Consider the following 26674-nt stretch of genomic DNA (forward strand, 5'->3'; position numbering starts at 1 on the left):
CCAGTATTCTTGCCTGGAAAACTCCATGGACAGAGGAGCCTGGCGGGCTACGGTCCATGGGGTCTCAAAGAGTCAGACACGACTGAGCACATACACATACTGTCTCTTCCTCCTTATTCTTAAACAACCTCGTCTCTAACCTGAACACCTGAACTTCAGCCATTGCCTTATAATTGGTCTACCCACTTATTCCCTGGACTCTGTTCATGAGCTCACCAAGTTAGAGCCTGAGGCATTGTTTTCCATGCCGTTGATGGCATTCTATTTTGCTTTCAATAAAGACAAAAGAACTCTCAGCATAACCTATAATGTGAAAGTGAAAGTCGCTCAGTCGTGTTCAACTCTTTGTGACCCCATGGACTATACAGTCCATGGAATTCTCCAGGCCAGAATACTGGATAGGCTTTCTCCTACCCAGAATACTGGGTGGCTTTCCCTTCTCCAGGGATAACCTATAACAGGGGTCAGCAAATTTATTCCTCTGAGGGACTAGATAAAAAATATTTTAGGTTTTCCAAGCCACACAGTCTCTGTTGCAACTTTCCAACACAGTTATTAAAGTAAAAAATCAGTCACAAACAATATGCAAACAAACAGAACTCTGTGGTCCAGTAAGACTTCACATTATAAGCAAACAACAGGCTGGGTTTGACTCACATGCTCTACTTTGCCAATCCCTGTCCTAAAATATTCTGCGTATGGCACCCCTATTCATCTCTCTACTCTCTTATAGAATATCCTCCTGCCATGGCTATTCCAGTACTTGCTTCATGCTTTTACCCTTAGTCCACCACATGACCCTCACAAATGTTCTTCTCTTTGCCTGGTTTGTTCTTCCATCTCTTCTCCTTAGCTCTTACTTGTCTTCAGATTTTGACCCAAAGCCATCTATGGCCTCCCCATCTTTCTACAGTCTCTCAGAGCCACCTAGATCCTTCCTCCAGAGACTTGTTATGGGCAATTCTTATCTCTGCAATTATCCAAGTAATGTCTGCTATCTAAACCTCAGATAACCTCTACTCCCTACCACCCAAGTGTGAGATCCAGAAAGATAAGGATAGTATCTTTCTCTCATTGCATCTCCTTGCCCTGGTGCTCAGCACATAGTTGGCACTCAGGAAATTCTTGTTGGGTAACCAAGTAAATGAAGACATGAATGAATTATTCCTACTCTCACCCTCAGCAGCCTCCTACATCCCACAGTGACCCATGTCTATTTTCTTAAGTTCTTGCTTCATAAATTGTGTCTAGCAATGTTCCTCTCTCTCTTTACATATCAATTTCCCATGTTTCTTCATGCTGAGAAGAATTTTTATTGCTGTTGTTTTTAACCCTTCTGTCCTTTGTATAGATCTGTCTTCTATGGTGAGTGTTCTTCTAGCTTTGCTTTGGCCCCCAAATGCTTGTGCCACAAATTTGTCAAATCTCTGCAGCCAAAAGTCTCCCTGAACACGTTTGTAGTATGACACAGTTGCCTTTATTCACTTGTTATAATGAGAGAGAACATGCACGATGAGAACCCTTAGGGGCATCTCAGTGAAAGGGTGTGAGAAAGAACTTAGAAGATTCGGACACTATATTTGGTGACTTTAGGGAGAGTTCAAGGAAGCAGAGTTTTGCTCCGGAATAATTGCTGCTATCAGGAATTGAGGCTAATTCTTTGAATTCTTTGGGCAACTTAATAATTATTTTCCAGGAGGTAAAGAGGAATGCATATAGCTAAGCCTGTAACTGATCAAAAGGCAGTAGTTACTCACATTAGCCAGATTAGGGTAACATCCGGTCTTTTCTACCATTTGGGTAATGCCCTTGTTTTTGTCTGACAACATATGACTACAGGAAGTTCTTGTCTCTGTCTTGATCCAACAAAGTCAGTGTGGCCTTGCCTGGTTTGGGCATTCTCTGAAATTATTTCTGTTTAATAGGAGAATGACATAGCCTAGCTATGAGTGTGGCAGGCCAGCTCCTAGCAGCACAAGGACTTCTAGAGTGCCAGGGGGCTCCCGGCTTTTGGAAACTGCTGATCTTTCTCTCAGAGTGAGTCTTCTGAGAGAGGAGTGAATATACGCGAAGGGTGTCCACACACAGCAAGGCTCTCTGGGCCCTGTTCTGTGCCTGGTAATCTGCCCAGAAGGCTGACCTTGGCTAGCATGGAGCAGAAGTTCAAGAGTAAATACTCTTGTTTATCACTTTTCACTGTGTCCTCGTTGAAGAGTCACATTAAGTTATGAAGTTAGATAAATAAAATTCCTCACTTAATGAAAAATGTGTGGAATCCTTTGGCCTGTGTTCAATATTATAATCATAGATAAGAATTTGAAAGCACAACAGTTCTCAGTAGTCTCCCCCTAATACATCATTTTAAAAAAATCTCTTGAGTAATTTTGCAAAGATTCTCCATATGATGTCAACAGACAACTGAATTTTAGAAAACAACCAATTCACTAGCATTGATTATTGGCTGTAGACATTGAATCTTGATATGACATGTGAAAAGGATTTATGAAAAGAAACCAAGTGTAAGGCGCAGCCAGGGGACTATGATAAGGAACAGTCTTCATCTGAATGTAAACTTTGAGGTTTCATATTAATATTGGATGGTTCAGTGAAATAAGAGTTACATAAGCTTGCATTGGCTGATCAGAGTAGAAAACATCTGATTCACCCAAATCCTTTTGAGATCAGTAAGACACAAATTATGAAAGTTTCTGGAAGTCTCTTATCAGTACTTATCTCTGGGAGAAGAGCTTTGATCATATCTGAGGCTATGTGAAAGCAGTTATCAAGGCTGAACAGAAGAAAAACACTAAGTCGTTGGTTGGACATATAAGTTCTTGGCTGGGGGAGGTGGTGAATTTGAAATAAGTTTGAAATTTTATGAACCACACACACATGATAAATTCACATTATCACATTATTTATCATTTAATAATCTACAGATGTATCACATTATTTATCATTTAATAATATACAGATGTAGATATTGGCACATGTGTGATTACCTTGGAAATGTGGGTCCTGAGGGAAAACTAATCCATAAAGTCTAGAAAACTCAGAGGCTGGGGATTGGAATCATCTGAGATCTTGTTCATGCACAGGTCAATGATGGCTGCAAACTGAGACTTAAGTTGAGGCTCTGGACTGGAGCACTTATGTATGGCCTCTCCATGTGGTCTGGGCTTCTTCACAACAGGGCTTCTGGGCTCTGAAGGCAAGCATCCTGAGAGCCAAGTGGGAACCTTTTGTGATCTAGCCTTAAATGTCACATAGCATCACTTCTGTTGTATTCCATTGATTGGGCAGTCACAGGTTCCCTCTCAGACTGACTTACATCAGTTTGCTTTTCGTATGTATCATTATACATCACGTCACCAAGAAAACTGGAGAGTGAAACTTTTGGGAAACCCAGTGTATTTTTTTCACTGAAGTATTGAAAAACTCCTCTGAAAAAGTTAGAATTGAAACCTAACTTGGTGTCATGGGTACCATGAGAGGGAAATGCCATAAAAGCAGTCAGAGTACGAGAACCCTGAATTCTATGTATAAACTTTGCCCAAGTCTCTGGGTGATCCCTGGACTGTGCATGTACGCGGTGGACTGACAGGAGGAGCGCGACCTGAGCTGCTGCCCAGCACAAGTAGAGTTCTCAGTGTGAGTCTAATCAAGTTAATATCCTGATAGCCCGTGAGACGCCATGTTCCTCAGGGGGGTTAGGATAGAATAGAACAGAGTAAAATAGAATAGAATAAGACAGTACAACATAATGCAATATAACACAGTACAATACAACACAAACCTGCAATGTTCTCTTTTTTTCTTTTAAACTATTGAGCTCATGATCTTCGTTTCTCAAGTCTTACACATTTTCAAAATGGAAGTCCAGATTTAGGGTATCAGATTAATGTACAATTTACTATCCAAATTGCTTTGAAAGAGACGTTTGATGTTTAAGGAAATCTTTTTTCTAAGATTAAGCTTTTGTCAACACTCTATCTTTGAGGTAGAAAGTTGTATTTTGCCAAGAAAAAACAGAACTCCAATGTTAGCTTTATTTACATGATCTATAAGGCTGCCATGCTGTGTTCTTCTGCCTTTAGAGTTACATTTCTTTAAAGAAAATCTAAGTTAACAATTGTGACATCCTTTACTGTCTAGTAAAATCTTAGTTAGCAAAGCAATTCTCTATAATTAAACAATACAGTATATTTTATTCTCAAAGAACTGATAAACCTAAAAAACATGCCCTAATATTTTTTAACCACTTTTAATTTCAAGTAAGATATTTCATTGGTTTGATAGATTCAAGTCATGACTTATCTTTAGTCCAAAACATGTATGTTTTGGTTTGTATTTTTACTTTGGAAACCGTTACGTAGTTTAAGAAAACAAAGCATTATTGAGTTTAAAATGTAATGACATTTACACTGAATATTTGTGGCAGGCATGGCTGATAAACTAGGATTTCTGATTTCCAGCCATGGGCTAGTTCTATGCTTTTCTGCCATCTCCTCTCACTGGCAACCCTGGGTGCTCTGTTTCCCTACCCTTGTTAAAGTGAATTGGATAACATGACATATCAATTGTGAATTAAGTAGCATTAATATTTTTAAAGCATGGTTGCAAAAATAAACTTCCCAAACCAGGAATGACTACTTATCTAAAATTATGATGATTCCTCCTCAGACATGTTATTTTTTAACCATATACTTTTGTTTTATTTCCTGGGCTTTCCTCATGGCTCAGCTGGTAAAGAACTCATAGGTTTTATTTCCAACAGGGTATTAATTTGATATTTCAGAAGAAAGGAAGGGATGATTAATTGCAAATTTCAAATGCAAAACTTGAAACTTTGCCTATATTCTTGACTACAACTGTCCAAAGAAAATTAAATCAGAGTTTAAAAGTAATAACTACAATGGCAAATTTTATTGCATCACATAAGTACATACAGCAATAAGAGCTATTTTAGATCCTTTTTTTTCCATCCATGAGAAAAAAATAGTTAATAACTATGAGAATACATACTTCATTGTTTAAGACTTACTGAATCATCACAAGCAGATGTATTAATAAGGCACTGGAATCACACAAGGACCTGAATCACTATGTCTTTAAATTTAAGAAAAGATTAGTTTCTTATCCAAAGAAATAAATATTTATAGTTTTTATATACAAGGCATATTGTGTGTGTATATATGTGTATATATATTTAAATTTCTTTATAGCATAGAAATATTATATATATATATATATATATATATATATGTATATCTCCTGCATGGAAACATACAGTAATCATAGAGTATAAAATAGAATATAAAAATTGTTACCAGAAACAAAGAACATTTTATCATGGCAGAAAGAGCTAAAACTGGAAGGAAATCAACTATTTACATTTTTGAATGCTAAAAATGCAGAAAGAATATTTTCTCTTCTAAAGTGTTTCCCATGTTTCCATATTTTCTAGACTTAGCTGGGTATTACTTTTAAATCTTAAAAAATTCTGCCACAAAAAAAGGCAAGTAATTATTTGACCGGATTCACAGGTAAAAAGTAGGAAATGTAACTCTTATATGATCTAAAAATCGTAATCTTTATAATTTCAAGTTTAGTAATCAGTTTAGCATTAAAATGATGTTAGTCATTTTAGCATCTTAGTATCATAAATAATAAGGTTGCAGAGCCTTTAGTGAAATATTTCTATCAAATTCAAAAAATGTATCAAATGATGTCTCAAATGACACACTAAAGAATCACTGGCGTATTGCACCATTTATATATTTGGTGTAACAATAACAAATAATAACATGTTAATAAAATTTACCTAATCTATATAAACAATGCACTGACTCATAATAACATTTAGACCAAATAAATTATTGACATAAACAATTACAGATATCTTTAGGAAAAAATTGCAGATACTTTAACAAGAATAATTAAAATTAGAGAAACTAACTTCTGTAAGACTAAAGAATTTTCCACTTTCACTAAAAATTTTGATAGGTAACAGAACTTTACTTCTGGGTCAAAATCATATCGCAAAATTTCAGGCCAACAGATTACTCAAAAACAGCTAGAAAAGGTACATGCATTCTGGAAAAAAAAAATATTTTAACTCAGTCTGTAGATGTGAATATCATTATGTCATTACCCATGCATGCTAAGCTTCTTATTCTTGCCTGAGTCTTATGTCAGAGAAGAAAACTTTCTTCTGGGTCACTATTTCCACCAATCTTCCTTCCTTCCACCAATCAAGGCTTAAATTTCTTCAACTTTTAAGTAAATGCAGATCTTCAGAGATGGGGAAGACACCCAGCTAACAATTTTAAATCATTTTCTTAAAATTCCCAGAAGTTCCATGTGGCCAGACACATTAAAAAAAAAGTGACAAATAACTCATCTTCAACAAATTCCATTTCAAAGAAGGATTTGGGGAGAAACTAACAAACAAAAAACTACAGGTAGAATCAATATTTGAGTGGGTTAATAGAAAAAGAGCTATCTGAATTTAGATGGAACATTTCCAGGAACAATAACACAGGCATGCATTCTCATCCTCTTTTTGATCTTCATTCTGATGTGGAGATCGTGATGGAACTTCAACTTTCCAGTTCATCGACTCTAGCCGCGGGCTTCTGCCCTCCGAGTAAGAGTACAGGCTCCTAGTGTCTGCATATTGAGATGATCCTCTCACTTTACTGAGAGCAACTTCATGCGATGGAACAGGATACATTTGATCTCCTTGCCTGTATCTGATTTGGGAAACAGTGAGTTGAGGTACAAGGATTTGCATTGCAAAAGAGAGGCAAAATGGCTTGAAGACAATTTTACCCTCATTGGGGACTTTTTCTGGGCTCCCTGCAAACTCCTCCTGAAATAGCTCATGCTGACTCACTGGCTTTGAGGACACACTTATTGTAGTCAACATTTTTTATGGCACTTGATTGTGAGATCTTAGATTTAGCCATGTTGCTTGGCAACACATGAACATTTTCACTTTGACTTACCTAAATTCAAATTTTAAACTTTCAGAAAGAGCACAGATGGTTTTAAGATTTAGCACTTTATATTTATAAGGAAAAAATATACTCTCTTCTAATGTATTCGCCTACCAGAAGAAATTCTAAGTTTTGTGCTAAACGACTCCATTTATATCTATTTAAATGTCCCTGCCATTTCCTTCAATTTCCATCCCAGCTGTTCCCATCACTACCCACAGTCAAAAAAAAAAAAAAAAACAAAAAAAAAACTATCCTTATACATTTTTAGTCATACTGTCTGCTCTAGAGAGGAATGTGCAGTAATTCAAATAATGCCTCAGTCTATCATCAAACATAATTGGCAAAAGAGAGCATGAAGAAACAAAGAGGGAGAAAGAAGTGGGAAGAGGACGAGCTGGGGGAGGGGAGGAGAAGAAAAAAGAAAAAGAAAGAAAGAGGGATGGAGAAAGGAGGAAGGAAGGAAAAAGAAAGGGAATTTACATATGAACTGCCATTCAAGAAATTACTTTTCTGTATGTGACAAACTATTTTCAAAGGGACTCATATACACAGTAATTATCATCAGGATTCAAACAATGTAATAAGAACAGAACGGACATTTCTTCAAAATTTAGCATATCAACAAATGCTTCTAATGATTCTGAAACACAGATACTCATCACGGCATAATTTAATGCAAATTATTTAACACATCCAAAAATGAGGGAATGATGATTTATGATATATTAGCATATCTATGCACTATGGACTTCCCTGGTAGCTCAGACGGTAAACGCGTCTGCTTACAATGCAGGAAACCCGGGTTCGATCCCTGGGTCGGGAAGATCCCCTGGAGAAGAAAATGGCACCCCACTCCAGTACTCTTGCCTGGAAAATCCCATGGATGGAGGAGCCTGGTAGGCTATAGTCCATGGGGTCACAAAGAGTCAGACACGACTGAGCAACTTCAATTTCTTTCTATGGAGATATGCTAATACTCTATGTGGACAACAACACTGTGATTGTGGATTATTTAACAATAAGTAAAGATGCTAACAGTATATTAGATTATTAAGTATAAGAGTAGGTTTCAAAACTTTCATGCAGAATATGATTCTAGTTTCTGCAAAAATAAGATGTGTATGTGGACACAGAAAACAGACTTATGGTTACCAAAGGGAAAGGGGTGAGGGAGAGATAAATTATGAGTATGGAATCAATGGATATATAAAATAGATTAATGACAAGGACTTATATATAACACAGGTAACTATATTTAATATTTTGAGAAGAATCAAACAAAATAAGATATATGTGTAACCAAATAACTTTGCTGTACTCCCAATAACACAATATTGTAAGTCAACTATACTTCATTAAAAAATGTGTGTGTGTATGTGTGTGTTTGTCTGTGTGTAATAAGGGCAAAAGATATACCAATTTTTTAAACTGTAGGATTATAGGAGACATATTATTTTGCCAAGTTTTACTCAATAAGTATGTACTGCTTTTATAATATGGAAAGTAAGCCAATTCAAGTTGCTTTTATACATGTTGTGCAGTAGACTAAATTAACGATCAGTTTTGTGCTGAGCTGAATATTAACATAATGTATATCATCTCCAAACCCATCCTTCTATACTCCGCTCTGTGATACCTAGGTTTCAACTTTGCAAATAGTCTGCCTCCTTTCCAGCAAGTTTCCTGTTAGATTCTACCAGTGGGGGCACAACAGAGACTGAAAGGCAAACGGAGAAAAGGGAGATGTTCTTCCCATTTGCTCATTTACTTGGGTGTCATCCCAGCAGTGGCCTGTCACATCGGGATTTGTTTCACTCGGCAGCTTATGGCAGCACTCCCAGAACAAGGCTTACTGCACCCCCTTGGTAGTACTAGCATAAACCCGGCAGTGTCCTCTCCCAATTACTGACTTCCCCTAACTCAGTCACTCCTAAAACTAATCATGTGTGAGGGGAAGCAAAGCAAGAGAGGGCTCCCCTTCCACATATCAATGCTGAGCTCACACACTAGGCTGCACCCTGAGTGGGCAGTGTGTACCCCAATGGTGGGGCAGGTGGAAGAGGTTGGCAGGCCCATCAGATTGGCAGGGCAGTAAATCATCTTATTCAGCAATTCTCTTTAAAAACTGTTATGATACAGCAGAGTTCAAGTCCAGGAGTAGAAATGTATAGTAACTGAGGACAAAGGTTGGGACCTCACCCATGGCTTGTTGGAACAGACCCTGTTTGAGCTCTGCCTCGATTCTGTCACTTGAATCAAGGAGATTCACTTGTTTTTGTCACCTGAATCTGCCAGCTGGGGAGTCACAGGCCAGGGCCAGGAGTTCCTCAACTGAGTACACTGGCCTTTTGTGTTGGCTAGGCAAGACAAAAGGTCATGATGTCCCAGAGGGAATCACTACTGTCCCATGCAACGGAACTGAAACAGGGAGCAATAAGAACATTCACATTCCTCTGGCTACGGTGACCCTGAACTATTCTGATTTCATAAAGACTATACACAGTCTTGGAAGTTGCACAAGACCTGGCAGCCACTTTTAGACTTCTTACGGCTCCTGGGACACCTACAGCGATAATTCAAATGCTGTACAATTAGAGAAATCTTTATGCGTTGATTCTCAAATAAAAAGGTATGCATGGGGATATGAACCAGCTAAAATAAGTGAATGCTATAGACTTATTATAAATTTGCTAGAACAGGGTAAAAGTTGAGATTTTAAACTGACTAATGTTTTTTATTCCTCTCACATTTTTATATGAGTGATTACAGATGATGAAAAGAATGTTGTGGATTAAGTAAAATTTCAGATCATGTAAAGCAGTTGTTGCTTAGTAGCTCAGTTGTGTCCAATTCTGTGACCTCATGGGTTGCAGCACACCAGGCTTCCCTGTCCTTTACTGTCTTCTGGAATTTGCTCAAACTCATATCCATTGAATCTATGATGCCCTCCAACCATCTCACATACTGTCACCCCCTTCTCTTCCTGCCCTCAATCTTTCCCAGCATTAGGGTCTTTTCCAACGGGTCAGCTCTTCGCATCTGGTGGCCAAAGTACTGGAGTTTCCACTTCAGCATCAAGTCCTTCCAATGAATAGTCAGGGTTGATTTCCTTTAGGATTGACTGATTTGATAGGATTGACTGGATTGACTGTAAATTAGGGGGAAGGGAAAACAAAGGAGAAATAAAAATTTGCACTGATGAACTGTAAAATTTACCTGTGTAATGTGGGAAGGTTTTTAAGAGTTTAGAAATAAATTAAGAAGGAGCTATGACCAAGAAAAAAGAGCTAGAAAAAAGAAAAGAAAAAGAAATGATTAATTAAAAAATAAAAAAAAGGCAAAAGAAGTTTCTTCAGCAAGTCTAGTGGTCCTGCCTGACCACTTGTAGCCTCACAGTGGCAGATTCTAAGATCCTAAGCATCTGGGTAAACAAGGCTGCTGCAGGGAGCCTCTGGAAAACCCCAAGAGGAGGACCACAGTGCAGACCTCTAGGATATGGGAGCAAATGGATGCTCTCTTGATACATCCTTTTCTTCTTTTTAGAAACAGTTCCTGGAGTGCTTTTGATCCTTCAGAGACTGAACTCCTGACCATGGGACTGTTGACTGAGGGGGAAAAAAAAAGCACAACCTTAAAACTGAGAGCTAAGCTTTATTTGGCAGACAAACTCAGGACTTCAGCCCAGGATGCAGCCTCTCTGATTGCTCTGAAGAGATAAGGGAAGAGTCAGGATATTCGGGAGTTTTTGCAACAAAGACCAGGTAGTCAGAACTTCCAAAGACTACCTGTAATTAATCAGAAAAGTAGACATCTCAAGTTAATGAATTTGGTGCTTTTCTATGTATGGGAAGGTACAAAAGTCTGGGTTCATTGAAATCATTCCCTTGATATGAACTTGAGCTGTCTGAGGGCAGCATCCTGTGCTTTTCAGTCCTGAAAGTCCTTAAAATGGCATCCTTAGGGTGCACCATTGAGGTTGGCTGTAGCAGCTGATGGCTTGATGGCTGCAATGTTCTTTGTTCACTGATATGGCAGGCAACATTTTTTTCCCTCACAAGACATGAAATTGACCATCCAACCTGTAGTACCCATCATGAATGGGGTATTACATGGTCCACCAAACCAAGAGTTTGGGCAAGTAATTAATCATCAAGTGGATATGTTCTTAAGAGCTCAGGGTAGCTGCAGCCTTCCCTTGTATTTCAATGTCCCTCTTTGATACCCATCCTATTTGGTGCCTCTTCTTCTCTGATCTAAGGAATTTTCTTATGACAGAGGAAAACAGCTTGAGCTGTTTAAGGATGGATAGATTCTAAGGCAGGTGGCTCTCACACAATTTAGACTTCAATGGACACCAAAACTTTCAATAAACTGGAAATTAAAACGAATTTTCCTGGTCACTTCAGGCTCCTAATAGGATTGAACTAACACTCAAAAAAAGGAGCTGGCTGCACAGGCTGGGGAAGTTAGTGTCAGTTATCAAAGAAGACTTGAGTTGCTTTTAAACAGGCATGAGGGTGGGGAGCACACTGAGTGGACCCTCTGAGCACCTATTAATACTTTCACATCCAATAATAAAAGTTAATAGAAAACTATGGAAACCATAAAAAGGCAGGTTATTGAGGATTCAGATCCTTCAGAAACAGAAATTGAGATGAGTCCCTTAGCAAAGAAACACAGTTAGCTGAGTTTTAATGGAACACACAAAAAAGAAAGCTACAAACACTGACCATCTAATGATTAGTTTTATAAATAGGACTATAGAAGGTAGGCATGCTTTCTTCCTTGCTTATTATATGTATCTAATTTATATTATTATGTGTTCATTCATTTTTATCTTTTCACCTTTTCTTATTATTTTACTTAAGATTTATTGGGTGGTAGATCTATTATAATTTAGAGCACAGATGAGTCTCCAGGTGAGACTGTAACAGAATTTGAGAAGGTAGTAACATCACCCAGCAAAAGATACTAAGACTCCAGAAATGATTACTGCTGTTAGGACTTTGTGTCTCCCTTTTCCCAGAAAGAGAGGAGAGCAAAGGATTGTCTTTCTAGGCAAAAGAACAGTGTTTGATTTTTGGCAGTTGAAAAATGAATAGACATATGGGTATAATGCAGAGTAGTCCAGGAGTGAATTATGCCAGTTCATTAAGCTATTTCCTTTCACCTCCAGACTCTTCGCTCTGTACTCAGGGCTGAGACTGCATTCAGCATTTCCCCTTGACTTGATTGTGTCTTTCTAGACGAGCAGTAGGAAACTCTAGAGGGAGAAGGGCAGGCATGATGGAGGAAAGACAAGCTCATGCTATGTCCTTACTCTTCCTTCAACATTTCCCTACCAGTAGTCTTTTTCCCAGGGTAGCAGCAGGAACAGCCCCTTAAGAGCACATGACAAGCTGAATTCTTCCCCCAGCAGGCTGGGTCTCAGCTCTGCAGATCCTGCTCCCAGGGTTTGGATAACTCACCCCAACACCTCCCATTTTCTCCTGCCCTATGGTTATCTGAGGAGACTTTACAAATAGCAAAAGAATGAAGAGAAGTGAAAAGCAAGGGAGAGAGGGAAAAGTACATCCAATTAAACACAGAGTTCCAAAAAATAGCTAGAAGAGACTAGAAGGACTTCATCAATGAACAATGCTTAATAATATAAGAAAACAGCAAAAGGGGAAAGACTACAGATCTCTTCAGGAAAATTGGAAACATCAAGGGAGCATTCCACCCAAAGGCACAATAAAGGATAAAAATGTTAAGACCTAGCAGATGTTGAAGAGATCAAGAAGAGATGGAAAGAACACATGGAAGAATTGTATAAAAAAGATCTTAATGAATCAGACTACTACAATGGTGTGGTTAGTCACCCAGAACCAGACATTCTAGAGTGCAAAGTCAAGTGGGCCTTAAGAAGCACTGCTGTTAATAAAGCTAGTGGATGCAATGAAATTCCTGAAGAATTATTCAAATCCCTAGAGGATGATGCCATCAAGGTTTTGCATTCATTACGTCAGCAAATCTAGAAGACCCAGCAGTGGTCACAGGACTGGAAAAGGTCAATCCTCATCCCAATCCCCAAGAAGAGTAGTATCAAAGAATGTGCTAATCATCGGACAATTGCATTCATCTCCCATGCTAGTAAGGTCATGCTTAAAATCTTGCCTGCTAGCCTTCAGCATTATGGGAACCAAGAAATTCCAGATGTTCAAGCTTGGTTTAGAAAAGAAAGAGGAACTAGAGATCAAATTGCCAACATTCACTGGATTATAGAGAAAGCAAGGGAATTTCAGAAAAACATCTATCTTTGTTGCATCAGCTATGGTAAAGCCTTTGACCATGTGGATCATGACAAACTATGGAAAGCTCTTAGAGAGATGAGAATACCAGACCATTGTACCTGTCTCCTGAGAAACCTGTATGTGGATCAAGAAGTAATAGTTAGAACCCTATATGGAACAACTGATTGGTTCAAGGTTGAGAAAGGAATATGACATGGCTGTCTGCTGTCACCCGGTTTATTTAATCTGCATACTGAGCACATCATGAGAAATGCTGGCTGGATGAGTCACAAGCTGGAATCAAGATAGATGTGAGAAGCATCAACAATCTCAGATATGCTCATGCAGGTAGTCATTGGGTATTGTACAGGGAAACCTGAAGTGCTACAGTCCATGGGGTAACAAAGAGTTGGACACAACTTAGCAACTGAGCAACAATGAACAACTGTCCAGGATATACTAGAATCCAGTTTACTGGGGCTAAGGAAAACTAAAAGCTTAATTTAAGCTTTGTTTCTCTTTCCATAGTCCCAAAGGAAAGGACGGTCAAAACTTGGATATGAACCCAGATGAGACTAACCCAAATATCAACCAACTGTTGAACAAATAAATAAAATTTGGTATGACCATACAATGGAATATTACCTAGCAATAAAAAAGAATGCAGTATTTATACACAGAACTGACATGAATGAACTTTCAAATCATTATGTGAAAGAAGTCAAGCTAAAAGGACAACATATTTTATGAATCCATTTGTATAAAATGTCCCTAATAGACAAATCTGTAAAGACAGAAAATGGACTAGTGCTTGCCAGGGGCTGTGGCGAGATGGAATTAGGAATGACTGCTAATGAGTATGAGATTTCTTTTTGGAATGATGAAAATTTTCCAATATTAGATAGTGGTGATAAATGTATCCCAAAGCACTGAATCGTACACTTGAAAGTATGCATGTAAATTTCATCTCAAGAAAACTGTTCCAAAAATAGTAATTAAAACCAAATAATAAAACAAGGGGATGAATAGCTTCATTAGTATTTACTCCAGGAAAGTAATTACTTTATTTTTGTTAATCAACCTAAAATGTTTTCAAAGAATGGCATTTTGTGTGTAAACAGCTGTTTTGCATGTGTGTTTATGCAGGGGTGGTGGGAGGTGTTGGTGCATTTTCCATGAAAAGCTCTCACAAAGAGAGGTCTTTAATTGTTCATGGTGTTGCCATGTTGATTTCTGAGACTTTGCAAAGTATTTGTGATCCTGGACTAAAAAGAGAGAACAGGACACCTGAAATGATCACATCATTGTTAACCAACTATATTCCATATAAAATAAGAAGTTAAACATAGATAAATAAGGAGAGCATTTCACAGAAGAGGAAGTATGATGGCTAATACTATAAAAAGAGATGCTCAACTTCACCTAGAGTATGCGAATGAATTTAACAGGAAGCTATCACCTCACACCATCAGACTGGCAAACACCGGAGTAGTAACAAGTGAGGAAGAGAACTCTCCTACATTACTGGTGGAAATATAAACAGTGATGGCCATTCAGGAAAGCATTCTAGCATTCACATATTAAAATGAATAATTCACATATCCTTTTATTCAGCATTCCTTGTATTCTAATCTATAGAAATGAAAGTACTAGTATATAAGGAATAGTAACAAAGAGGTATTTTACAACTTCAGAAACAATTGGATACTAATTTAATATGTTGCAATAGTTTCATATGATATTACTTAGCCTCAAAAAATGAGTTTATATATATATATATATATATATATATATATATATATATGTCCCTGGTCTATATATATTTCCCTGGAAATATGTTCTTGATTGATATATAGATAAACAAAAACAAAATTCAGAGAAATTTTGCACCGTTCTATTTACATAAAACAAAGTTGCAAAATGTGTTATATATGTGCCCTGTGTTTCTGTATGTATGGTTCTGTATATGTGGGAAAGGTATAGAAAGCTGTAGAAATTACCTACACCAGATAGGTAATTTTTAACTATATGGATATGGGATGAGATGGGGAGGGGAATGTGGAATAGAGGGAGAGGAGATGTCAGTTCATAAAAACAATTGAGCCAGCACATATTATATTGCCCCATTTATGTCATTTTATATACAGTATAAATATATGTGAGTGCATGAAGCTGCATAAATGAATTTAACCAACGTGCTACAAATGGTTATGTGAAAGGAGCAAGATTCCAGAGGATATTTTCATTCTTCTCTATAAATTTATGGTATACTTTAAAGTTTTACAAAGGTTATGAGCCATTTACATAATCAGAAAATTTTATAGGACTGTTTTTGATGGGGAAAATAGATAACATAAGCAGTATTTTGCTATTGTTATTTTTAAAGTCATTAAACTTGTAATATCTTTGTTAATTTGTAGGTTCAGAAATTAAAATACTTTGGAGAAAAGATGAAATTGAAGATTACCTTTGCTAGACTGGAAATAAAATATCCAGCTAATCAATATCATAAATCTTACATGAGGAAGAGATGTGTGTAATTAATAGACAATGCTTTTCAAAATCTCTGACCCTAGCTCCCCTACCCAAGTTGAGGGTGAGGCATTATGTGAATGGGATCACTGAAATCCACTGTGTTCCTTGCTCTAATATTCATGTCTTATGTGGTCTCAGTGACTTCTCATTTCTGGGCCTGGAGTTTCTGATCTGTTAAGTGGCCCAGGCTAGATTAAATGTTATCCAACCTAATGATCAACAGACTCCCCTACCATGAGGCCAGTACCAAGCATAATGAATCTGAATCTCTGATGCTGGAGGTTAATTTAGATAGCACAGGTGGTAAAGAATCTGCCTGCCAATGCAGGAAACACAAGAGACATGGGTTTAATCCCTGGGTCGGGAAGATCCCCTGAAACAGGAAACGGCAACCTGTTCCAATATTCTTGCCTGGAAAATTCCATGGATAGAGGTGCCTGGTGGACTACAGTCCATGAGGCTGCAGGGTCAGACACGACTGAGAGACTGAACACACACACACACATACACACACACATATATATATATTTTAATTCAAACACTAAAACACCATCCTTCACCAGGAAGATTGTGTGCATAAAGAAAGAGTATGGTAGAAGTCTATATTTTTAAAAGTCCCTCAAGTCTGGAAGAATTAAAATCACATTCAAAACCATGTCATATTCAGCCATGATTGTTTTAAATCTCTGCTGCATTTCTTTGCTGCCAAACCCTCAAACTGTGGAAAACAACTTATCTCCAACGATCTATTGCTGCTTTGGTGACCGATGCCCATGACTGATTTGCTGCTCCTGATATGCACTGGTTGCAGTGATTTCACAAGGTCTGAAGAAGGAAGGAGAAATAGCTTTTCTTCCTATATTATTTGCAGGTAAGGTTATTGAGGCTGAAGAGGTACCACCTGGAAATAAGTGGATCCTTTCAGTTCAGTCACTCAGTTGTGTCCAACTCTTTGCGATCCCATGAATCGCAGCACGCCAGGCCTTCCTGTCCATCACCTGCTCCCAGAGTTCACTCAGACTCACGTCCATCGAGTCAATGGTGCCATCCAGCCATGTCATCCTCTGTCATCCCCTTCTCCTCCTGCCCCCAATCCCTCCCAGCATCAGAGTCTTTTCCAATGAGTCAACTCTTCGCATGAGGTGGCCAAAGTACTGGAGTTTCAGCTTTAGCATCATTCCTTCCAAAGAAATCCCAGGGCTGATCTCCTTCAGAATGGACTGGTTGGATCTCCTTGCAGTCCAAGGGACTCAACACAGTTCAAAAGCATCAATTCTTCGGCTCTCAGCCTTCTTCACAGTCCAACTCTCACATCCATACATGACCACTGGAAAAACCATAGCACTGACTAGACGGACCTTAGTCGGCAAAGTAATGTGTCTGCTTTTGAATATGCTATCTAGGTTGGTCATAACTTTTCTTCCAAGGAGTAAGCGTCTTTTAATTTCATGGCTGCAGTCACCTTCTGCAGTGATTTTGGAGCCCCCTAAAATTAAGTCTGACACTGTTTACACTGTTTTCCCGTCTATTTGCCATGAAGTGATGGGACCAAATGCCATGATCTTCATTTTCTGAATGTTGAGCTTTAAGCCAGCTTTTTCACTCTCCTCTTTCACTTTTGTCCAGAGGCTTTTTAGTTCCTCTTCACTTTCTGCCATAAGGAAGGTGTCATCTGCATATCTGAGGTGATTGATATTTCTGCCGGCAATCTTGATTCCAGCTTGTGCTTCTTCCAGCCCAGCGTTTCTCATGATGTACTCTGCATATAAGTGAATCCTTTACTTGCCATTATTTCTTTATCTTTGTGGTGAAAACTATGTCTCTCCTTCCAAAGTGATGAACTGGATTTTCTGGATATGTATTGTATTGGTCGATCCAACTATTATTGAGATTTTTCAATGTACAAATAAAAAGTAGAAAACAGAAGGAGTGAAAAATTTTGTTACATAAATTACATTTTGGAACATTTTAAGTCAAACTAAACCACTGTGTTAAGAATCTAAAGGATCTAGAACACTTTGTTTCAAAAAGGAAAAATGTGTCTTCTTATTACTCAATATATTCTAAATACCAAATAAGACATAAGTTCATTACGTATTTTAAATTGGGTGCTTTCTGCTCTTCAATTAGTGGAGAATGCTCACATAATAAATATCTTCTTTGGTTACTTTCTAATTTTCATAGAGTTGAAAATATAATGTAATCAGTTAAATATTCATTGCCAGTGATGAACTCACTAGAAAATTTCTTTTCATGTATTTTATACTTCTATGACATGTTTCAGTGTGTGAAAATGAGGAGTATGTTGTGTGTTAAAAAATTAATTGCTATTATTTCAAAATTACTTTGTTAAAACAAGTGTGATATATCTGAGGTCTTAGTTCTTTCATGTTTTACTCATTAAATATTTTTAGTTAAGAGCCTATTATGCCCCAAGCATTTTGCTAGGTGCTGAAAATTCAATGATGAACGAAATATAGTTACCATTTTCCTGTTTCCTAGATGTGGTTGGTACCCTGTCATATAAACAAATAACTGTGATAAAGTGTAATGAAATGGCCACAATAAAGGCATAAAACTTTCACTTTGTCTATAACTTCCAATTTTCCCCATTTCCCCTTAATATAATAAAGTATAATGATATATTTAAAAGCTCTGATATGTTTATATGCCTTTAGCCATCAAATGCAATATATTTTAATATCTCTATTGATCTTGCTTCCCATTTAAAGGAAAGATAGCTTATAAAAATGGCATGAGTTGAATGAACTGACTGTTAATTTTGAAATATTATTGTTTTTAAATGAAGGATATCATCTATAGGATCATATGTATATATTTAATAATATGATCAAGGAATCATATATATCATATCTAATAATATATTATACTTAATAATATAATTATAAATGTCAAATTCCATTGTTTTCTATTGGAAAGACTTTAAAAAATGCTCTCTGTGGACTTTTCTCCTTTTTCCTCACTCTTTTCTTTCTCTCCTCAGTGTTAAGAGTCATAGCATTAAAGCAAGTGAGGTGTTAAATTTAAAAAAAAAGATATAATAACAACAATAACAAAAATGGAAAGAAAAGAAAGTCAGAAACACAACATTTAGAAAATGCATATTTAACCAAGTCTGGGAGATCAAGCCAGACAGCACTTGGTAAATACTCTTTGAAGACAGTAATTCTCAAAGGTTGTGTTTGCTGTTGTGCTTGAAGTTTGCTTTACATGGGATCAAAGACACCAGATGACCAGTAATCTCACTTGCCCTTTCTTTTTCTACTCTCTGAGGGCTCTGTACATACCTCCTTTCCTCTGCAACCTTGCCTGCCCCTGGCCATCTCCCAGCTCACTTGTTCTTCTAAAGATGTCTGGGATGGTTAGGATTCAGCAGGTCACACCTTAGCCTGTCAGGACCTGGCGCCTTCTATGCCCAGCATTAGTTCATCGCTTCATTTACCTTCCAAAGGGCCCACTGACAAGTCTGCCTTGTTAGACATAAATCTCAGTGAGCCCAAGGCAGCCAGCAGTCTCCCGTTTGGTTACCTGTCATATCTCCTTATGTTTTGGCAATCTGAGACACCCGTAGTTCTCAAACTCAGCCGGGGCCATGCCAAGGAGGGTGAACGTAGGATAAATGACTCCACTCCAGGGCTTTTAGATTTAATCTGCACAAAGTCACAATTTACAAACTGCATAGGGTTAGACACGAATTCATGGTAAATTTTTCTAAAGTTTTAGTTTAGTTTAATTAAATTCCCTAATTATTTATTAAAATTATGTAAGCTGAGGGAAACTGTACATGGTACTTAAGGTGTAAAAAATTAACTTATCACTCAATATCAGTTTAGATCTTTACAAAAACCTTACAAGAAAAGTAGGTAACTATTTCTTCCATTGCACTGAATTCCACTCATTTATTCATCAATTCATTCACCTAACAATTTTTTTTTCTTTTTGTGAATCTACGCTATCTGGCACTGCTCTAAAAAGACTGATGAAATATTGTCCTTACTCTATAAAGACTACCTGTCTTTCAGGAGGGACACAGAATTAGGCACACACTACATAGAGTAAACGCAGTGACAGAGGTAAGCAAAGGAGAGTATATCCAATGAGGTGAGGTAAGAGGCTATATACAAGGAGAGTATATCCAATGAGGTGAGGTAAGAGGCTATATACAAGGAGAGTATATCCAATGAGGTGAGGTAAGAGGTCATATACAAGGAGAGTATATCCAATGAGGTGAGGTAAGAGGCCATATACAAGGAGAGTATATCCAATGAGGTGAGGTAAGAGGCTATATACAAGGAGAGTATATCCAATCAGGTGAGGTAAGAGGCCATATACAAGGTCTAGATGCACCAAGGAGATGATGCCTGAGGTGAAGCATGAAGAGAAGTATGAGTTTGCCAGGAAAACAAAAACTCCTGACATGTTTTGACCTTACTTTGTAATCTCATGAACTCCTCTGAGGTTCATATTCATATTATTTGCCTCTCTTCAGATGTTTTAATCCAGACTTAATGCAGTTACAGGAACTAGGCAAAGTCACTTAGCGAATAATTGGCAGAAATGGGACAAAACAAACTCGTTCTGTCTGATTCACATTTAGTGCTCTTTTCATGAAGCAATGCTATTTCCTTGGAGGAGCTAATTCTATTTTGAAGAAACTATTGATAGTGGATAAGAAGTGAATTATGAGATCACTTTAATCTAATTATAAGCCAGAGAGCCAAAATAAGTTAAAGAATTTTGCTGAAATACTCCAATTTTCTAACTCCTCTGTACAAAATAAGTGAACAAAAATTTCCATTCATATTTTAAATTAGGCTTATTATGCGGTATTTCGTATTTTTTGTGAAGCACAGATTACCATTTAAACTTTGTTAAATAAGAACAGAGTTGAGTTACAGTTTAATTCCACACTGAAGAAGTTTTGTTTTGTTTTGTTTTTTAAGAATCATCAGAGAACTCAAAAGCGTGCTCTTACTCAGTCAAAGAGAATGATTAAAATCATTTTCCTGAATAATTAGAGGAAGTAAGTTCAGGTAAAAGAATATAAGTGCATTCCTCTTATAGACTTTTCTGGCAAAACAGCAGGAGGTACTTTACAAAAGGTCACTAAGAATACACAGTGGAAAACCACTAGACACAAAATGCCAGCTCTGCCAAGGTTTGCTGTGTGGCTCTGAGCACATCACTTAACCAAGGTTAACCCTTTTGTTTCTTTTGTGTAATGGAGACAATACTCCTATTTTATTCCATTTTATAAGGTTCCAGTGCATAAATTAAATGATAAACATATATATGTATGCATATATCATTATATATATGCATATATCATTTATATGATACATTATAAATGACACATATATCATTTGTATATATGCATATGTATTATATATATACATTAGATAATATATATATCATTATTATTACATATATAATATAATGCTGAAGTAGCTGAAGTTGAATGGTTCTATGAAGACCTACAAGACCTTTTAGAACTAACACCCAAAAAAGATGTCCTTTTCATTATAGGGGACTGGAATGCAAAAGTAGGAAGTCAAGAAACACCTGGAGTAACAGGCAAATTTGGCCTTGGAATGCAGAATGAAGCTGGGCAAAGACTACTAGAGTTTTCCCAAGAAAAGGCACTGGTCATAGCAAACACCCTCTTCCAACAACACAAGAGAAGACTACACATGGACATCACCAGATGGTCAACACTGAAATCAGATTGATTATATTCTTTGCAGCCAAAGATGGAGAAGCTCTATACAGTCAGCAAAAACAAGACCAGGAGCTGACTGTGGCTCAGATCATGAACTCCTTATTGCCAAATTCAGACTTATGAAGAAAGTAGGGAAAACCACTAGACCATTCAGGTATGACCTAAGTCAAATCCCTTATGATTATATAGTGGAAGTGAGAAATAGATTTAAGGAACTAGATTTGATAGATAGAGTGCCTGATGAACTATGGAATGAGGTTCCTGACATTGTACAGGAGACAGGGAAGACCATCCCCATGGAAAAGAAATGCAAAGAAGCAAAATGGCTGTCTGGGGAGGCCTTACAAATAGCTGTGAAAAGAAGAGAAGCAAAAAGCCAAGGAGAAAAGGAAAGATATAAGCATCTGAATGCAGAGTTCCAAAGAATAGCAAGAAGAGATAAGAAAGCCTTCCTCAGCAATCAATGCAAAGAAATAGAGGAAAACAACAGAATGAGAAAGACTAGAGATCTCTTCAAGAAAATTAGAGATACCAAGGGAACACTTCATGCAAAGATGGGCTCAATAAAGGACAGAAATGGTATGGACCTAACAGAAGTAAGCAGAAGATATTAAGAAGAGGTGGCAAGAATACACAGAAGAACTGTACAAAAAATATCTTCATGACCCAGATAATCATGATGTATGATCACTCACGTAGAGCCAAACATCCCGGAATGTGAAGTCAAGTAGGCCTTAGAAAGCATCACTATGAACAAAATAGTGGAGGTGATAGCATTCCAGTGGAGCTATTTCAAATCCTGAAAGATGATGCTGTGAAAGTGCTGCATTCAATATGCCAGCAAATTTGGAAAACTCAGCAGTGGCCACAAGACTGGAAAAGGTCAGTTTTCATTCCAATCCCAAAGAAAGGCAATGCCAAAGAAAGCTCAAACCAATTGCACTCATCTCACATGCTAGTAAAGTAAAGCTCAAAATTCTCCAAGCCAGGCTTCAGTAATTTGTGAACTGTGAAATTCCAGATGTTCAAGCTGGTTTTAGAAAAGGCAGAAGAACCAGAGACCAAATTGCCAACATCCACTGGATCATCAAAAAAGCAAGAGAGTTCCAGAAAAACATCTATTTCTGATTTATTGACTATGCCAAACCCTTTGACTGTGTGGATCACAATAAACTGTGGAAAATTCTGAAAGAGATGGGAATACCAGACCACCTGACCTGCCTCTTGAGAAACCTATATGCAGGTCAGGAAGCAACAGTTAGAATTGGACATGGAACAACTGGTTCCAAATAGGAAAAGGAGTACATCAAGGCTGTATGTTTTCACCCTGCTTATTTAACTTATCTGCAGAATACATCATGAGAAACGCTGGGCTGGAAGAAGCACAAGCTGGAATCAAGGTTGCCTGGAGAAATATCAATAATCTCAGATACGCAGATGACACCACCCTTATGGCAGAAAGTGAAGAGGAACTAAAGAGCCTCTTGATGAAAGTGAAAGAGGAGAATGAAAACGCTGGCTTAAAGCTCAACATTCAGAAAATGAAGCCCATGGCATCTTGTCCCATCACTTCATGGGAAATAGATGGGAAGATGGTGGAAACAGTGTCAGACTTTATTTTTCTAAGCTCCAAAATCACTGCAGATGGTGACTGCAGCTATGAAATTAGAAGACACTTACTCTGGAAGAAAAGTTATGACCAACCTATATAGCACATTGAAAAGCAGAGACATTACTTTGGCAACAAAGGTTCGTCTAGTCAAGGCTATGGTTTTTCCTGTGATCATGTATGGATGTGAGAGTTGGACTGTGAAGAAAGCTGAGTGCCGAAGAATTGATGCTTTTGAACTGTGGTGTTTGAGAAGACTCTTGAGAGTCCCTTGGACTGCAAGGAGATCCAACCAGTCCATTCTGAAGGAGATCAGCCCTGGGATTTCTTTGGAGGGATAAAGCTGAAGCTGAAGCTCCAGTACTTTGGCCACCTCATGGGAAGAGTTGACTCATTGGAAAAGACTCTGATGCTGGGAGGGATTGGGGGCAGGAGGAGAAGGGGATGACCCAGGATGAGATGGCTGGATGGCATCACCGACTCAATGGACATGAGTCTGAGTGAACTCCGGGAGTTGGTGATGGACAGGAAGGCCTAGGGTACTGCTATTCATGGGGTCACAAAGAGTTGGACATGACTGAGCAACTGAACTGAACTGATACATTATATATCATATGTATCATTATAAATGATACATATATCATTTAATAATTTGAAGCATGAAAGACTATACATAAAGGACGGAAAAGAATGATTGTATTTGTTATTATAAATTAAATATTTTATTTGTATCACGAAGAAGGTTTGAATTAATATGTTTTCAAGGGAAAAAAATAGACATCTTAGGAAAATCATAAGTCCTCTCATGAGTAGTTTGTAACAACTCTCATGTTGTTGCTTACTGTTTATTTCAAATCTCAGCATAGATAGTATGATAGAGAGGGTATAATTTAAGTATAATCTACACGTTAGAATGGATTATAACATTTAAAGTTTTCTAATTAGGATAATTAGGTAGCTTTTGAAAGACCCTAATCAGTGTTGTATGTCTTTCTATACCAATGACTTCTAGTGATGACATCCCCAGCTGCAATGGAAAAAAAGAGATATTTACAATACTTTTCCCCATTGGAAAGGTGATCTGAGAACTTGGTGAGCCAGCCCCTGCTATCTTCAAAGCAGTGCCCTAGTCCTAGGACACCTATTCTTTCCCAGGGCCCAACAGCAAAATCAAAGTCTCGGTTTCAACCAGATAACTCACTGATCAAAGTCTCAGTTTCAAGCAGATAACTCACTGATCCGCAAAACTACTGTTGCATTGCCTCCAAAGAACATTTCATGCAAGGTCAGTGGCTGAAGGTGCTCTGTCACTCAGTCGTGTCTGACTCTGCGACCCCATAGACTGTAGCCCTCCAGGCTCCTCTGTCCATGGGATTTTCCAGCGAGAATAGTGGAGTGGGTTGCCATTTCCTCCTCCAGGGGATCCTTCTGACCCAGGGATCAAACTCTAGCCCCCTGCAGCTCCTGCAGTGCAGGCAGATTCTTTACCACTGAGCCACCTGGGAAGCCAATGACTGGAGAAGAGAGAGCTAAAATTTCAACTAAAGAAAACGTTGTTTGAATGCCTTTGTACCTTTTTGGCAATACGTTTGTTTATGCTGCTTTGTGTCTGTGACTTGTTTTTGTTGTAATGTACCACTGGGCAGATTGCAAACTTGTTGAGGAGATTACTTGAAGAACTATAATATGAGTTCCTATTCAAAAGATTCAAAAGAACGTATTTTTTTGAAAACATTGCTTCTTCTGAAGAATTAATGTGATTCCATCTATTTTAATAAGAGAATCATGCAGCCTACTTTATCTCCTTGTTTCCTTTGGTTTGAAGAAAACTCTAAGTTAGGTTTGATATTTGATTGTGTGTCCTCTGGGCTGATTCAAACAGCCTTTATTTTTGTTTTGTTCCTTTATGTAGTATTTATTTTTTTGAATTTTGGTCAAATTGCTCTATATTTTATTATTCTAATGGATTTTTATTTTGTTTTTTGTTATCTGAAATCCTATATGTAAAAAGGATTAGAACTATGAGCATACTTACAAACAAATGCATCATATAATATGAATTTATGATATTATAAATCCATAATTTATTATGCAATTATGGACTATTGTAGGAAAGTAATTATGGACTACTGTAGGAAAATCTTGCAACACTAAAAAGACTACCTGTTCTCTACAAGCTTATTTTCATAGTAAATAATTGAGAATACAGAAATTAGTGAACATTGGAAGCAAAAGTATAAAAATCAAATTTTTAATGAGCTGCAAATTATGGGAAAATAGAATGTTGTGCACATTTTCAATAAGCAATTTTATTAAGTGCATCTATAATAAATGGCTTTTTCAAACAGTAGAATTAGAATAAAAGTTCTCATTATACATCTTTTAAAATGCCTTTAACAGCATGTTGTAATACTCAGTCTTTATAAATTTTCTAAACTGGGAAAAGTTGCTAAGCAACTTTTTAAATCAATAAATTATTTTGGAATTGATAAAATACTTTCCTATTGCCACCCTTCTCAGCCCCAAGCTAATGACAAATGCAGAATCAAGTGGAGGAAGTGCAAGAAAACGCTTAATATCACTTTGAAACGGCCTGTTCTCCTTTAGGTGTTAAAAAAATTTTTTTTGTAGGAAGTCAGGAACTCGCATTCAAACGAGCTAAAGCGACTGACTGATTAGCACTAACTTCCAGTATCTGTGAAGAAGTTAGTGCCCAGTTTTTCCTTTGAACATTTATTTCCTTTGTACCCAACATCTTTGAGGTTTAAAATTAGGATTAATTTCTTAACTTTCATGTTGTGGTCCTTATCATCTCTCTCAATAGTCTAATCTGAGTTAATTAGAATCTGTAGTTACTTCTCAATCTGTGTTATATTAGAACAATTGAAAAGAGAGGCACAGACACAATTATGTTGTTTTATTGTCTAGAGGAGACAGAAAGCCAGTGGGGCTTCTCTTATTAGGTTAATATCTACCTGACTTCAAAATGTTCCAATGATACAAAGAGCAATGGGAGCCACTGCACTTTTCAAATTCCATCCCTTTTCCCCTCGCCCTACCCTTTTCAATCCAATTAATTCAAAGGTGATGGAAGAAGAGAAGTGTTCCACATGTCAAAATGACAATGTCCATTACATGATCTGCAGAATGAGTAGCATGTGTGATAGTCTGGGGTGAATTCATGTTTCGACTTTTAAAATAAATTCCCATTTTTGTCATGTTTTGTTAAATCTGTTCCTTTCCAATCAATATGGATGAAGTATGTGTCTAAATAATTTCTTTTGATGACCACAATGATTTGACAAATACAAGATTGAAATAAATATAAAACTTTGTGAATCCATTACCTCCAGTTCCTAGATAATCTGACAGTTGTGGTGTGGCTTGATACCCCAAAATAAAACCTTGCTTTTGAGTATAGCTTATGAGGCCAACTTTTATTATAAAGGTTAGATACCCAGTTCTTCAAAATCTATGTGGCTTAAATCTGATCTGAATGTCAATGAACAAACAG

At 37.4% G+C, this 26674-nt stretch overlaps 1 long non-coding RNA gene across 1 annotated transcript in view; it reads right to left on the reverse strand.

Moving 5' to 3' along the window:
* Positions 1-5574: 5574 nt before the first annotated feature.
* LOC138433534 (uncharacterized) overlaps positions 5575-26674 on the reverse strand; it is a 51807-nt gene continuing 30707 nt past the window's right edge. Inside the window, exon 3 of the long non-coding RNA XR_011254349.1 lies at positions 5575-6755. This is a non-coding gene — a long non-coding RNA (uncharacterized lncRNA). The remainder of the gene's footprint in view (positions 6756-26674) is intronic.

The sequence above is a fragment of the Ovis canadensis genome, chromosome 2 (assembly GCF_042477335.2).
Source record: "Ovis canadensis isolate MfBH-ARS-UI-01 breed Bighorn chromosome 2, ARS-UI_OviCan_v2, whole genome shotgun sequence".
Lineage (NCBI taxonomy): Eukaryota > Metazoa > Chordata > Mammalia > Artiodactyla > Bovidae > Ovis > Ovis canadensis.